Raw genomic sequence first — 15,815 nt, 5'->3', positions numbered from 1 at the left:
GTGGCTCCATGATTACATGATTGCATTGTAATTATATTGCAGTTACTTCATTATTACATTGTGCACATTGCATGGTGATTTAATATATAATTCCCATATACTGTAATTTCTAGTTTTGATATCACTGTACCATTTTAATTTACAAGGGAGATTGTATTACTGAGCTTGATTACCCCAGGTTAAGGAAAAGTGCAGGAATGGGGCAGGCTCATTATGGTGTTTCCATCAAATCATTATGTTGTGGATGTGGATTTGCAGCTCCATGGAATGGGTAGGTGTTGTGAAGGATTTGCTGAAGGTAAGTATGGTACCTGGATAGATACAGTGTATATAATGAAGTAAACACTCAGAGAAAACAGAAAATCCTTAAATTGAAGAACTAGATCAAGCTTTTAAGAATTAAGTAGTACATTTTTGTGACTTGCCTGTGGAAGATATTGGGCGTTTACTATTACAGGATTGTGACCCTTCCCTAGTTTTGGACTGAGCATGTCTGTTTGAATGTCCTTTGTCAGACCTTACCTGCTTAAACTCCACTGTCCTTGGCCATGTGCCAAAAGTGCATGCACACTTAAATTCCAAACTTTTAAATGATAAACCATTTTATTTCCTTAATATATGCTTAATTGTTAACTTATACCCCTTAATGTTGTAATCTGCAGTTGCAATCCCATTTCTTATCAATTGAGTTAATTTTATTTCTCAGTTAATGGTACAAAGCGATGTTTTCAGTGCTGCATTTAAGAAACACAAAAGAGCAGCTTAAAATCCTTTCAGATCATGTTCACCAAAAATGCATCTTTAGCTTTTTAAAAGATATGAAAAATACTGTATTTTTAGTAAAAATATTAATGCTTTGCCATAATTTTCAGTTAGCTATTTTTTATTTATTTTCATATTTTGATGCATTAGGAGGCTCACAGTGGAAAACAGCTATTAATGTGAACCGTCATGCCCAAGAACAAAATACTCATGAATATTCACTGGTACATAATGATTTAAGAAAATAAGGATAAAAAAGCATGTGAATAGTCCCAATGACTTTAGTCCAACTATTCATTTGCTTAATGTTACTTGTGCTTTTTCTTTGGATTTGATCTCATAGTAATAGTGCTTTGTGCAGGAGATCTGGGTGTGATTCTTAAATCTGTCTCCATCCTAACAGTTCTGCGTAAAGCTTGTTGCACAGCAACAGAACTATTAACGAATACAAATTCTTTTTTAAAAATAAATGCTTTGATCTCACAAAGTATAGCTTATTTCTTTTGTTTTGTAACACTGCTGCTAATAGCCGTAGGGTTTTTTCCTTCTAAATTGCTTCCCAGTTGTTAACTAATCCTTACAATACTTCTCTGATATTAAGTTATACCACTCCCATTTTACAGATGAGGAAAATAAGGGAGAACTTAACATGACCATCTCATGGCTGCACAGTGACTCTGTTGTTTAGTACCCGATCATGTTTTAGTCAAGTATACTATGGTGTGTGTCCTGCTTTAGTATATATTATTGGAAAGTGGTAGAATTATTAGTTTCATATCACTCTTCTAGGACACATATACTTTACGTTCAGTGTTAGGTAGACTGATAATATTTTCACATTTCTTGACATAAGTGTTGTCAAAAAGGTTATTTCATAGTTTTTATAAGGATAAACATTTGTTCAGTATTGCTGAGGATGTATATGCTTTAATTTCCAGTGAATTATGAAGTAATGGTCAAATGACTGATCACATTTCTGTGATGGCGTAATTTTCCATTTAATAATCCTCCAATCTTGAAAGCAGTAATTATGAGGTGTAGTGCACCCTTTATATTTAAAAAGTAAGCAGTACTGTAGACTCCAAACTGCAGTTTTGGAATGTAATTTATTATATGAATTATCTCCAAGGTAACCTTTTACATTTTCAAAGATTTATGTGTGTGTGTGACAGTCACATTCACTGTACATCATTTCAGCTTTTTAATTGTTTAGTGTATGACACTAGACAAGGAAAAACACATGAGGGGGGAATGTAAAATCTCTGGAGCAATCCATCAGATTTAAAAAAAATGTAGTAAATATCTTTCTTAGTGAAATATCAACTCAGGTAAGATTATGTGAGGAATTGGAGATTTCAATGTGCATGTGATTCCAGAGACAATTGAAAATTATGATGATATTATGTAGTGTCTTCTCTTTGATGAATGGCATCTTATCACTATATTTATTTGGCAGTCACCAGATCTGCTAATCTGTTGATGTAACCAGAAGCCAGGGTGTATAATAGATATCTGGTTATAAATGTGGACACATTTCACTTTGAAATTGGAATCTCTTTTGTTCTAAATTTGGACTTCATGGAAGATATACCTATCATGTGGTACTTCCCTTAGCTTTTGCTAATGTATTTCCAGCTGTTCCCCTATGCTTCCGTAGCCCTTATGCTTCATGTTGCTGTCTGTCATCCTCTTCCTTCCCCCTGCCCCCGCACATCACTTCCCAAAGCAAGGGGGAATTTGAAATAATCATTTCCAAAAGTACTTTGGCTATTAGATACTTCGTCTTCCTAAATAGATGTTACTGAACTCACTAGAGATGTGGTTTGTACAATCCAACATCTAACATATCCACAATTACAGTGTTACTGTATTATAACACTTAAATACATGGCTAGCATAAATGGGACATTGATTTTTTCCCTGGGGAAATTATATTTGATTTTTTAAGTGTCAGCTGGTTTTCATTATGTCAGTAGATAGTGTGGATGCGCTATATCAATATAGATCTATGCTATTTTGATGGACATTTGTAATGTGGACGTGCTATTTTGAAATAGCTATTCTGGGAGTTGTTATTCCAAAATATCTTATGTCAAAATAATGCCGCATTGTAGACCTACTCTAACTGGATTTCATGTTTTTCTGCATAGTGGTGAAGGCAGGCATTGATAGTCCTTTGAAGACTCAGGCTGTCGCACCACAGTCTTCATTATGTTGGATTGAGATGAATTGGAAAAATCTGGACTTTTTTAGTAGGACTGGACTTGTAACACAGAGGCCCAGAGACCATTCAGAGGGAGAGTGATGTCTCAGTGCCTCTGGAATACACAAATAAAATGATGTACGTTATCATGTTTTCTACATGGATAGTCTGTATTAAATCTTATACAGAGATATCCAAAACAAAATGGAGAGCACTTCAGTGCTTTATTAGGGTCTAATGATAAATTTTGTGTGAAAAAATGATCTGTGGTCTGTATGTTTATGGCTAAGATAGGTAAATCATTATTTTGTTTCATGTATAAATGGGTAAGGCAAGAAAACATCTCAAAATATAACTTTTGACCTCATATAGTATTTGACAGTTACCTTAACTATTCAATTGGATGTCATATCCTCAACAGCTGGTACCAAATACACTAGTTTGAAAGACTAATGTTTAAAGGTATTCCATCCACTTGAAAACTAGCCCATTTTTTAAAAGTGTTAAGTAATTTCAGGTGCTAAATCTGCCATAGAATATCTTTTTGGATTTTTGAGATTTAACAATTGCCTGCCCCTCCCCCACTAATATGTAAAAACTCATTAAGGCCATGATACTGCAAAGAACTACACATCTGGTTCCTTTTTTTAAATTGTGAGTTGCCCCATTGATATGCTGTAAATGGGACTACTCTGGACTAAAAGTTAAAAATGCATTCAGATTGATAATGAATTGAGATCTAAAACAAGGAACACTAACCAAAAATCCAAACATGTCATGTACTTAATTTAAAATCTTTCCATTGACTTGAGTGGGCCTTGTATCAGGCACTATCTGCTTATAGGGGGGAACAGTGACAGTGTATATACAAAGTACAATGTAAAAAATAAAGAGAAAAAGTATGTTTTCTCTGTCTCAGTTACAATAATCTTAAATCTTGCTTGTGATACAGTGGGTAAATACAAGTTGCCTGTTTCTCTCCATTGAGTTAGGAATTCTAATGTCTTTTTGTCAAGAAACTATAAGCTTTAGAATAAAATTATTTATTTTGATTTTCATTTACTACAGCATTGCAATTCACTCACTAAATCATTTCTGCGTTGATACATTAAAATGAATTTTGTACTGAAGTTGAATATTCTGCAAGCGACTGGGGTGAGCAGAGGAAAACTAGAAGATTAATATGCTTTCTTGGTAGCCAAAGTTATTAGTTTTCTTGAGCTGAAATGAGTTATGCATGAGTTGATAAGAAGATGAAAAACAATTAAGATTATTGATTTTCCATATATATAGGTTTGTTTGAAAGTAAACACCAAAGCTTTTTTAACTATATTTTGAGAATGAAGAGAATCAGGTTGTTTTTATACTTCTATAGAAATCGTGTTTCTTTTTACAGGTTAAACTAGTTGACCCAGGTTGTCCCCTCCAACCCTATGATCCTGGGATCGATAGCAGGGAGGGAATTCTGCAAAAAAGATAAAAGTCTGAGTCTTTTCCCCCCTTATTTTTTAGTTGGGGTGGAAGGGAGGTAATCACTGTAATATTGGGAGGATGTGATTCTTGTAGTCAATCCATTCTTGGTCCCGGTCTCTGTCCATCTTCTCACACCCTATGATTGCTCTCCATGAGGTTGGGGAAAATGTGTAGAATTTACCTAAAATGTGTAGAATTTACCTGGGGATGATCTGGCTGTATACATTCCTGGGTTCATTCCATACTCCATCTCCACAAAGCAGGAAATCCCAGCTACACAGTCTTATGTCTCGACTTTCTGGTCTGCTTACAAGGAGCGTGTATTTGACGTGAGCTCAGTGTACTTCAGAGGGCAGTGCACATTTCTCTCTCTCACGCAGAGTGTGTTTTTCTCTCTCTCAAACACACGTCCCTTGGCACCGTGCAGCTGTGTACGCACTGTTTGGGGGAGAGGCTGGTGCAGTCCACTGGGATAATGTGAGTCCATCATCATGTTCAGTTTCTGCAGGGAAGTGTTTGGAGCCACTGCTGTGCATCTATTGTGTTTCCCTCGTGCCTCAGTACATACTGCCTCAATAGTGTGAGGCTACATTAATAATATGTTAAGCCTTGAGGGCTCAGCCACATTCTAGCTCATCATTTAATAGCAAGACTTTCCCTGAGAAATATTCCACACTCTGACTATCACCTCAACCAAGCTTCACAATCAGCATTGCTTTAAGTACTGAATTGTTTAAAACGTAAACTGCACATATATCTACTGTCTTTTGTTTGCTGAAAAACAGAATTCCTGGAAACAACCTCCTACCCCATTTACATTAATTCTTATGAGGATTTACTTAACATCATTAAGCTTAAAGTAACATTTTTCAGAACATAACTACAAGGTTAAGTGAAGAGTTACCCTTCTTAATATATTAACGGGAGTATATTGTACATAGGATATGTTCCACTCTGTTTGACACTGGTAAGGCTGGAATAATCTTTCCAGTTTTGGGTGCCATTATTTAATAAATATATAGACCAATTGGAGAGCCTCTGAAAAATAACAGCAAAGATAAGATGTTTAGAATCTAGGGGAAAGGTTTGTAGAACTGGGCATAGTTAATCTAGAGAAAAGAATGCTGAGAGGGAAATAAGGTAAATCATCAGCAATGATTAGTTATAGGTATGTCTGCTCTGGAATTAGACACCCACCATGCCAGCTGAATTAAGCTAGGGCTAAGGCACTGTCTTATTGTTTTGTAGAGGTTAGGGCTTTAGCTGAAGCTCAGGGTCTGGGACGCTACTTCACTCAAGCCTGAACATATTCACTGCAATTTAAACAGTCCCTTATCCTGAGCCCAGCAAGCCCAAGTCAGTTGGCATGGACCATCATTATACCAGTGTAGCCATGACCTGTGTTACCATTAAGCCGTATGGCCGTTTGATGTGTAGCTTCCCTGTGAGCCCTGTGCAGAGGCTTTTAAGTCCCACACAGCGGCTCAGGACTGCAACAGGGAGAGAGATCTCTCCACAAGCCCTGATGCTGCTGGGGGGAAGGAGACCCTCCCTGCCGACTCCCAGCACAGAGCTGCTGTGGCAAGGGAAAAGGGCCCTCCTACCTGGGAAAGCCCAGTCCCCAACCCCTGCCCCACCCCAAGCACACTCCTGTACGCCAAAACCTTCATCCCCTGCCCCACCCCAGAGCTCACACCCACAGCCCAGATCCTGTACCTCCTCCTGCAGCCCAAACAATCTCTGACAATGAAAATTGTATATTGTATGTTGAAAAGGATGAGGTAATAATGCGAGGTTAGATGGTTCTTTTTGCCACATGATACAAAGGGGAACAAAATGTGACGGAAAAGCCACAGACAGAAGGAAAGAGCAAGTGCTCCACTACAGTTTTCCTCAAACCCAGGCACTGCAAAGTTCCTTTAATGTTTGTAATATGTGGTTGGGACTCAGAGGGTTTTTGTTTGCAATGATGATAGGAGATAAGTGACTCTTTGTGGCATGTTGTCTTTTCATGGAGAAATCCACTTTTAAATTATATCTGGAACCATAAAATTGTAGAATTGGAAGGAGCTGCAAGAAATCATCTAGTTCTATCCCCTGCACTCAAGACAGGGCTTAGTATGATCTAAAACATCCCTGACAGATGTTTATCTAACCTGCTCTTAAAAATGATGTTTGGGAGGGTTTTTTTGCAAGAGTGTTACATTCTTGACTCATACTTGGCTTGTGATCCACAATGACTCCCTGATTCCTTTGCAGCTTCTCTGAAGCAATCTGCAACCTCCCTGAAAAGGTCAGACAGCAAGAGTACTGGCAATGAAAATACCCTAGGGTAGCACAGACACTTCAGAAGCTGAGGTGGTGAAAGAATGAGGTCTGGCATTTAAGAAAGGGGGGACCCTCCTTGGACATGGACAAGCATTGACACGGGGATGGATTCTAAATTCCCCATACATTTACTCCTTCTTAAAGGCTTCATTACATTCCTGTTTACCATGGGCCAAACTCATCTCTCTGTTAGCCCTGAGAGAATAATGCCATTTTAATTTAGTGAAAGTTGGGCACAAGGATTCCTGGTTGCTTGGTTACTCTCCTATGGAAAAGTACCATGTGGATCACAATGTCTGGTCACTGACCTAGCGAATTTTAATGGAAAATCCATATCCAGATTCCTTTATATAATAGTAATTTAATGCAGGAAGTAGAAAGAAAATTTTGAAATATTTGGAGGTCTAGGTGATTGGAATGTAATTGAATTTTGAACAGTGGCCAAGTTTAAAGTAGAGTAATGAGAGGATGGAGTAGAGGGGGTATTCTACATGCAGTTTGGCTGTAGTCATCTTACAATATGGAAATAAAACTATTAAAAATAGACACTCTCAGTTCTGATTTCAGTGAGAGTGAAGGGGCAGGAAAATATGATGCCAAACATACTGTGTGGGCTGAAACAAGTGTAAATTAGCAGGAACACACTAAATAGAAACAGTAAAACAAACAAAGAAATGGGAAACTAAATGATTACAACACACCTAAGAATTCAGTGTTAAGTGTCAGCTAATTTCGAACCGGGAGCAGGTTCACATGAAAATCAAGTTGGTCCGATGTCACCCCCAACCCTGAGCCCTGAGCTTCCCCTTCCCCTTCTTCCCCTTGCTTCCCTCTTCCATCTCCCTCCTCCCAGGTTTCCCCCTCCTCTCTCCCACCTTCTCTCCTTCCCTCTCCCACCTCCTTTCTCCAGTCTCACCAGTTTCATCCCCGCCCCCCCAGTTTTGTTAAATAAAGAGTTTGCGTTCATGAAAATACATGTATTTTATTTTACATCAAGAAGGGAGACTAAGTGGAACAACGTGGGGGAGGAATGAGGCACAAGCCCCCAATGGGGCAGACCAGGGAGGCTCTTAGTGCTTCTCAGGGTGGAAGCTCTCCCGCAGGGCCTCCTGGATACTGACAGCCCCCCGATGGACCTCCTGGATGGCAGCCTGCAGAAAGTGCAGCCAGGCTCGCAGCAACGCATTCATGAGAAGCACCAGAGTGCCCGGGGGCAGCTCTGGCTCCATGTTGCAGAATGCTGTGGTGTCCCGAGTGAGGGCAACCAGAGTACACAGAGACAGAATGCTTTGCTGTCCCTCATTGAGGTAGGCAAGCAAGCAGAGAAAGCTGAGAACCGGCTGCCTGAGGTGGGGGTCCCTTTAAGCACAAGCCTCAGATAGCCTCAGGCAGCAGCCACACAAATAAACTCCTGACCTGATGCCCTGCTGGACCTAGTTCCGGCCGGCCTTCAATGCAATTCAGTGTCCACTCAGTGTGGACGTGCTATTTCGAAATAGCAAAATGATATTTCGAAACGCATTTTGTGTGTAGATGTGTAATTTTGAAATAAGCTATTTCAAATTAACTATTTCAAAATAAGATATTTTGAAATAACACTGTGGTGTAGATATACCCTGACAGATTTTATGTTTAGAATTAGGACCTGACAACTGTTACTGTTGTCCTGACTGGTATGTCTGGGGCAGGAAATGAGAGGGTGGATAGAAGTGTCAGCACTAAGAACATGAAGTTATGGGCATCCTTGCTCATCCTTGCTGTGTGATGTTGATGTCTCCCACGCTATTAGATAAAAGTATCTAGCATGTTCTGTGGAGTGGACCAAAGTACAATTTCATAGGGTATGTCTACACTACCCCCCTAGTTCGAACTAGGAGGGGTAATGTAGTCATACGGATTTACAAATGAAGCCCGGGATTTGAATTTCCCAGGCTTCATTTGCATAAAGCCAGCTAGCGCCATTTTTAAATGCTGGCTAGTTCGGACCCCGTGCCGCGCGGCTACATGCGGCATGGACCTGCTAGTTCGGATAGGCTTCATGCACGCGGCTTCCACGAGGCGTACAGCTAGTTCGGATTAGGAAGCCTAATCCGAACTAGCTAGTCCGTGCCGCATGTAGTCACACGGCACGGGGTCCGAACTAGCCGGCATTTAAAAATGGCGCCGGCCGGCTTTATGCAAATGAAGCCCGGGAAATTCAAACCCCGGGCTTCATTTGCAACTCTGTATGACTGCATTACCCCCCCTAGTTCGAACTAGGGGGGTAGTGTAGACATACCCATATTGTCTACACTCCTGGAAGAGTGAAAAATCCCAGTGAAGGATCCAAGAAAAAATAATGAATAAACAGAGTTTCTGGTGGCCATTACCTCAGCAAGGAGGGTTTCTGAGCTGCGGGCCCTCTCCTCAGAACCCCCGTACATGTTGTTTTCGAGGGACAAAGGGACGATGCGCCCCCACCTGGCTTTCCTCCCTAAGGTAGTTTTCCTGTTCCACATGTCCCAGGTGATTTTCCTGCCAGTGTTCTATCCAAAGCCGCATGCAGATAGAAAGAGAGGGCACTCCACTCACTGGACGTTAGGAGGGTTCTCGCCTTTTATTTAGACAGGACACGGTCGTTTCGCAAGTCCACTCAGTTGTTTGTCTCCATAGCAGACAAGATGAAGGATTCCCCGGTAGCAGCTCAGTGTCTTTCGTCATGGATTATATTGTGTATCAAGACCTGTTATGATATTACAGGGAGGGTGGCCCCTCCTATCATAGTCCACTCAACTAGGGCCCAGCCCTCCTCCATGGCCTTCCTAGCCAAGGTGCCGGTTGTGGACATATGCAGGCCGGCCACCTGGTCCTCGGTCCATACCTTCGCCAAGCATTATGCCATCATGCAACGATCTAGTTAGGACACAGCGGTAGGTCAGGCAGTGCTGCAGTCCATTTCACTCTAGGTTTCGACCCCACCTCCTTAGAGTTTTGCTTGGAATCACCTAGACGGACTGGACATAAGCAAGCACTCGAAGAAGAAAAGACGGTTACTTACCTCGTAACTGTTGTTCTTCGAGTTGTGTTGCTTATGTCCATTTCGATCCCACCCACCTCCACCTTCGTCAGAATCTCGAGCAAGAAGGAACTGAGGGGGTAGAGGGCCAGCAGGGGGTTAAATGCTAAGGTATACCAGCGCCACTCCAGGGGGCTCCCCTGCTGGCCCAACAGGCACTGCTAAGGGCAAAAAGCTTCCGGAACTTGTGCACGGGGTGCGCGCACACCTAGACGGAACGGACATCTCGAAGAACAACAGTTACGACGTAAGTAACCATTTTTTCCTATCTCACATGAGTATTGGGAAGATAAATATGTTAAAGATTGTGAAATGTTCACATGACAATAATTGGGCCATATAAATATCTAAGAATTCTTCTGGAAAGCAAATTAGGGAAGGAGGAGGATAAATTACTAATCAGTTATATAATACCAAAATGCAGGTAGCAGCATTATCTATGTAGTTATAAACATAAGCTGAGACCATGACCAAAAATAAGTTTTCCAGATAAATCTGGGGAGTGGTCAAACCTGATTGACAAAGGGTAAATTGACATCTCAGCCAGGTGTAAACAATGCTGATGGGCCTTCAGTTGCTTAGTGGCCATTCTTTGGCATGAAAGGAGGCAGGGGCCAACAAAAAAAAAATCTACATTTTATCAAAGAAACGGATTGGAGTTTCCTTCCACAAAGGCCACTTGTTACCTTGCTTCAAGCTAGAAATGCTTCTCAAAATGGGGTCAGGACTATTCAGAAGTAGAGGAACACCCCAAGAGACCTCTGTCTCCCTGCCTGTCACATTCTCTGCACCTAAGAAGACAAAAGAAGAGCCATTGGACCATAGGGAAGGGATCCTGACTGAAAAAGTTTGTTTCATGAAACTGTCAAAAGCATACAGGGGAAAGAACCTTGCGTTGAATTTGATACAGGTTGTTAGGCACCAGTAAGCATTTGATCATTATTTTTTTGTAATCTTTTTCTGATTTTTATGCCTTATTACTGACTTAATCTCTCCTTCTTAGTAAATGAACTTGTTTTATGTAGTTTGTGGGGTCAAATTGAAGTGTTTGGGTGACTCCTTTTCAGATAACAAGTTGGATGCATATCTTTTGAAGGAATAATAGACTCAGTATATTTGTGCAGTCCAGGAGAGGGCTGGTCAGTACAGGATATATGTTTCTTGAGGGAAATCTGGGACTGGGAGTGTGTGGGGGATACCCTGTGGTAATCTTTAAGGCTGGTAAGAATTAAGGAAGGTATATCTGGCTGGCTGCAGCACATACACACAGGCATTTCTGGGAGTGACTTACATCCTGGAGACTGTTTGTGAGCAGTCCAGGTTGGATCCTACTGTAGCAAGGCACCCCAGGTTAGAGAGCTGGGATGAAACAACTACTCATTTTGGAATGCAGACATCAGATATCACAAACCCCTATTTAAAAATATATATTTTTTGTTTTTCAAAGTATTTTTTCACTGTGTTGTTTACTTTTTGTAGATCAGCTCAGGCAAGAAAATATATAAGCCAGATTCTGCACTGCAGTAATCCAGTTTACTTCAGTGAAGCATTTGGCTCATAGGCAACTTTTATTTAGATTAAATTTCTAGTCAATTTCACCTTCACAGTCTTCAAAATTTTTCATTGTTAAAATGATGTTTAACCTTAAAAAAAATTAACAAATCCTGGTTTTGTGAAAGCTTTCATTTTAGCTCACATATCTCCTGACAGAAAAATATCCTGTAAGAAAAAGATATAAGGCCAGGTGGATAACATTTTTTATATTTTTCTTTATATTCATGATGGAAAATATTGAAGTATACACAGGTGAGTATAGTATTTACTTTAGAGAGGAAACTTGCAAGGGAAATCCTCTCATCGCTAAATGCTATAGGCCAGATATTGAAATTTTTCTCCATTTTAACTCATTTCTTAAAAGACTATAAAGATCAGAAAAATATGACTTCAGTGGCTTGTCTTCACTGTGAAGTTAACTCATGTTATCATTCAAGCTTGAGTGTTGCCCCTAACTTGAGCCCCGTTCAACCACAAAACCCGTCAACTCAAGCATAGTGGTGTGTTTAAATAGTATCTATCAGAGTATGAATTAAATTCAAGCGTGCAGAACTTGTTAACTGCTAACATCACCACTCTGTAGTGTGGACACAGATTAGCACCACTCAAGTCTTGCTAGTCCTCCATGCCTTTTCACAGGTCCTCCTTTGTGCCCAGAAAGGACAGGTGGTAGGGTCCTGTGCAGCCGGGCTATCTGACCTCACAGGATGCTCCGTGTAACCGGTAAACCATTGGTAGTCTGGCCCCTCCCCTTGGGTCTGGATGGCCTGCTCGCCAGAGGCAGTAAAACAAAGTCAATCACCAGCCTTTTAAGGCAGAGCTGTATGACCCAATGTCCAGAGGCAATATTAAAGTCAGTATTAAAGTCGATCACTGGCCCTTTAAGGTGAGGCTGGATGGCCCAATGACGCAAGTCACAGGGGTGGAGGTTGTACCCTGGTAGGGGAAGCTGGACCCACTCTACTCCACCGGGTCCTGACCCAGGGCCCTGTGAGTGGCAGGACAGCCTACCACTCCCTCGATGGGGAATCCTACCGAAACATGCAAAGGATCTCTGAACAGGAGAGGCCACTCCTGCAACCTCCCTGGGCCACTTCCTACCTGGTCCGACAGGCCAACTTCCCACATGGTGGCTGTGTCTTCTGACTCCCCAGGAGCCTTGCTTCTCTGGTGGGTCTGCAGTGGTCACGTCCCAACCAGCATTGGAGCCTCCGCAGCTCTCGACTTGGGCAGCTGCTGCTGCTCAGGAGCTCCCACCTGAGGTCCTTCTCGCCTGGCAGTCAGCCCAGACTGAACCTCTTCCTAGGCTTTTATAGCTGGGCTACAGTCTGAGTATGCACAGGGGCAGGGCTTCTTCAGCTAGGGTAACCTGGCTAACCCCTATTCAGTGTGGGGCTGGTACACCCTGTCTCAGACACACATTCTTCCACAATCCTCTAGAAAAGAGTTAATTGAACAGTTAAGCTTATTGCAGTACTAAGAACAATAGAATGTTTCCTCAGAAGTCTTACTACTGCACATAAGTGAACACAATTCCATTATGAACACTTCAACTAAAGCGTTGTTTCACGGTGTGACCATTCTCACGTGAGCTGGGCTTATTTGAAATTTGTTACTCACGTGTAGATAACTCGAGTTAACTGCTATGCACCCTAAACAAGGACTGAGTAAGGGGTAACACATTTTGGACTGCTCATTGTATCTATCTATCTTCTGTATATCAGAGATCAGGTGATATTTTTATTGTGCATTGTGTTTTTCATACTCCTAATGTGGAATGGGCTAGATATCAATGGGATTTTGTCCAAGTAATCACCTTGAGGCTGAGTCTTTTCATGGTGTACATGTTTCTTGTGTATATGCTTAAGGTCTAACCCTGCAAATAGTCCTACTAACAGTAATGGGAACATCTTACACTATTAAATAGTATAACTAGTCACAAATGGTTACAGAAAAATCTGCACTCAATGTTCTCTCTCAATTTTAGCTTGTCTTAGAACATTTAACCAACAAAGCAAGTATTAACTAATGGTTAGGATTACTTTCTCAGGAGGGTTCTCTCTTTAAATATTGTAGCCAAAATAAGGAGAGAAACACATTTAATTATAGGCTATAATGAGCTATTATATCAGTTCATGAGCTGAAGGAATCGTGTGTATTTGTGAATATAAGTGTGTATGTAATTTTGCGGTAAGCTAGAAACCTCTCTTTAAATCCCTTACTAATATAGTCCCATTGACTACTGATTACATAAGAAGTTATGTAACTGTTATAAAAGAATTAAATACAATTGTTTGTACGGCAAACTAATTTTTCGCACTAGAGAGTAATATTTGGATATGAAAGACGTTCCCACTAGGGGGCACTGATGTTTTTTTCTTTATGTTTTCATCAGTCTAAATCTAGACAAGATTAAATCTATTTAAAAGGCAAAACCATGACAGAGACAAAATTATTATATATACAAGAAAATAGAATAAACTGTTATACAGTACAGTCAAAATTACTTCTATTTTCAAAAGCTACTGAATTTTTTAAAAAATATGTACAGAAAAACATGTATGCACATGTAAACTCCTATGACTCTAGTAGCTACAAAAAACTTTTAAAACACCAAAAGTTCTGCAGCTCACTAAAATACACTGACTGGCTTATTTTTGCTACTTGTTATAAGGTGTACAAACTTTAAACATATCTATTTATTTGTTTGGTATATTGTATAGGACAAATAAACGTTCAGAAGAAATAGAGACTCCTTTTCGCACTAAAGTTGATAGTAAAATGTTCATGTCAGGAAGCAAACTCCTTATTCAACTTCATATGTGATCAAGAAATGTTGTATAGGCGACAAAAAGAAACATGGCTCTTCAACTACATATACACTACTTTAACTGTCTTTAATGTTATCCACATTTATTCTCTTTGAGCAAAATGTCTATACTGTCTCCTTTGGCCTAATCCTCAAAGCTCTGTACTTTGGATTTAAAAATATTCTGCATGGCTCACCTGATCACACAAAAATCTAAAAAAAATGTCTTGGGGGATATGCCATCTTAATGAAGAAAGAGCAGAGGTGTTCAGATGTAAAGAGCAATACATTTGTCAAAGGGTGGCAAAATTCTGACTTATCCTTAGCTGAATGTGGAGACTGCTGCTAACCAATGTGATACATAATTTATTCCAAATTTCACAGGGTTATAGATCTGATTGCAGAAGGGCTTTTCTCATTTGTAAAGTAATAGAGCATTACTGTGGTATATGGAAGATATGGTGGAAGAGAATATATAGGCAAAGAAGAGATGAACATTTCACAGCCAGGCAGATGGAAGGAGAGCCCTGCATATGTATCCACTCAACCATCTGAGAAAACAGTCCACAGATATGCAGGGCTCAATTCATTTGAAGCTGTAAATTGATTTTACTCCTGACTAGTTCTGAAGCATTTTTGTTGTGAAGCACTTACAATTCTTAGTTTAATTTTATAGCTTATAAATAATCTTATTAGTGTTAGATTTTTACTTTGTACCATTTAGGTATGGGTGGAGAATGATTAATTTACAGAATCAAGCCTGTACTTCGATACAATACAATTTATCAGATGGTTCTCTGAATATACAGCGGATTTGCATGTAGAAGAAAACTACCATCAATGCATATGCACTGTATGTCGACTGACGGGGGTGAAGGGGGTGAAGAGGGATCCAGGATAGCTTCCCTAGATCTCAACAATTTAAAAGGACTCAGTACTCCTGGCCACTGCTACTACTACTGCAGCAACAGCCAGAGCCCCAGGCCCCCTTTAAATCACCACCAGAGCCCCGGGCAATACATTACCATGGCTGGCTAGAGGAGTTTAGTGCCTATCCCCCGCCTGCCTGAGGCCCCAGCCCTCCAAAGGGCACAGAGCTGCCCCCATCTTGCCCAGGTGCCCAGCAAGTCTGTCAGACCCCCTTTGCATATGAAACTTGATGCAGTAATTTGGATGATCAAAGCAAAGGGAACACAGAAGTGTTAATCAGAATTTGGTTCATAGAGGTTTAAAAAAATTGTTAATGGTAGAAATGGGGGTTAAAAATAATTTCTGAACAAAGGCAGAAATAGTAAATCCCACGAAGAGCGAAAAGTGTGAAAACCAACCAAACTTTACTTTAAGCCTCCAATTTTAGTTTTCCGAAATTTAATGATATGTTCTCTCTACCCAAGTTACACAGAAACAAAACAAAACTAAAGCAGTGTTTTGCTTAGTTATTTGGATTGCTAGGCATTTAGATGAGTGTTATGGTTTGACTAATAAGAAGGGTGGTATAGAAGAAAGAAGCTTTGAAACAGAAAATGCATTGGCTTTTTGTGTATCATTTGCGTTTGTTTATAAATATTGTGAAATGTAGTGTAGTTCATGCACTGTTTGTGTGACTCAGTAGGAGTATATTTATTATTCTA

At 40.3% G+C, this 15,815-nt stretch overlaps 1 protein-coding gene across 5 annotated transcripts in view; it reads left to right on the top strand.

The window, feature by feature from the left end:
• The window catches only part of C2H8orf34 (chromosome 2 C8orf34 homolog), a 235,140-nt gene that overhangs the window by 104,418 nt on the left and 114,907 nt on the right, over positions 1–15,815 (top strand). The gene's annotated exons all lie outside the window — the stretch shown is intronic.

This window comes from Pelodiscus sinensis, chromosome 2, assembly GCF_052426305.1.
Source record: "Pelodiscus sinensis isolate ZL-2025 chromosome 2, ASM5242630v1, whole genome shotgun sequence".
Lineage (NCBI taxonomy): Eukaryota > Metazoa > Chordata > Testudines > Trionychidae > Pelodiscus > Pelodiscus sinensis.
The sequence above is the reverse complement of the archived record's forward strand: the minus strand, read 5'-3'. Positions and strand labels throughout refer to the sequence as shown.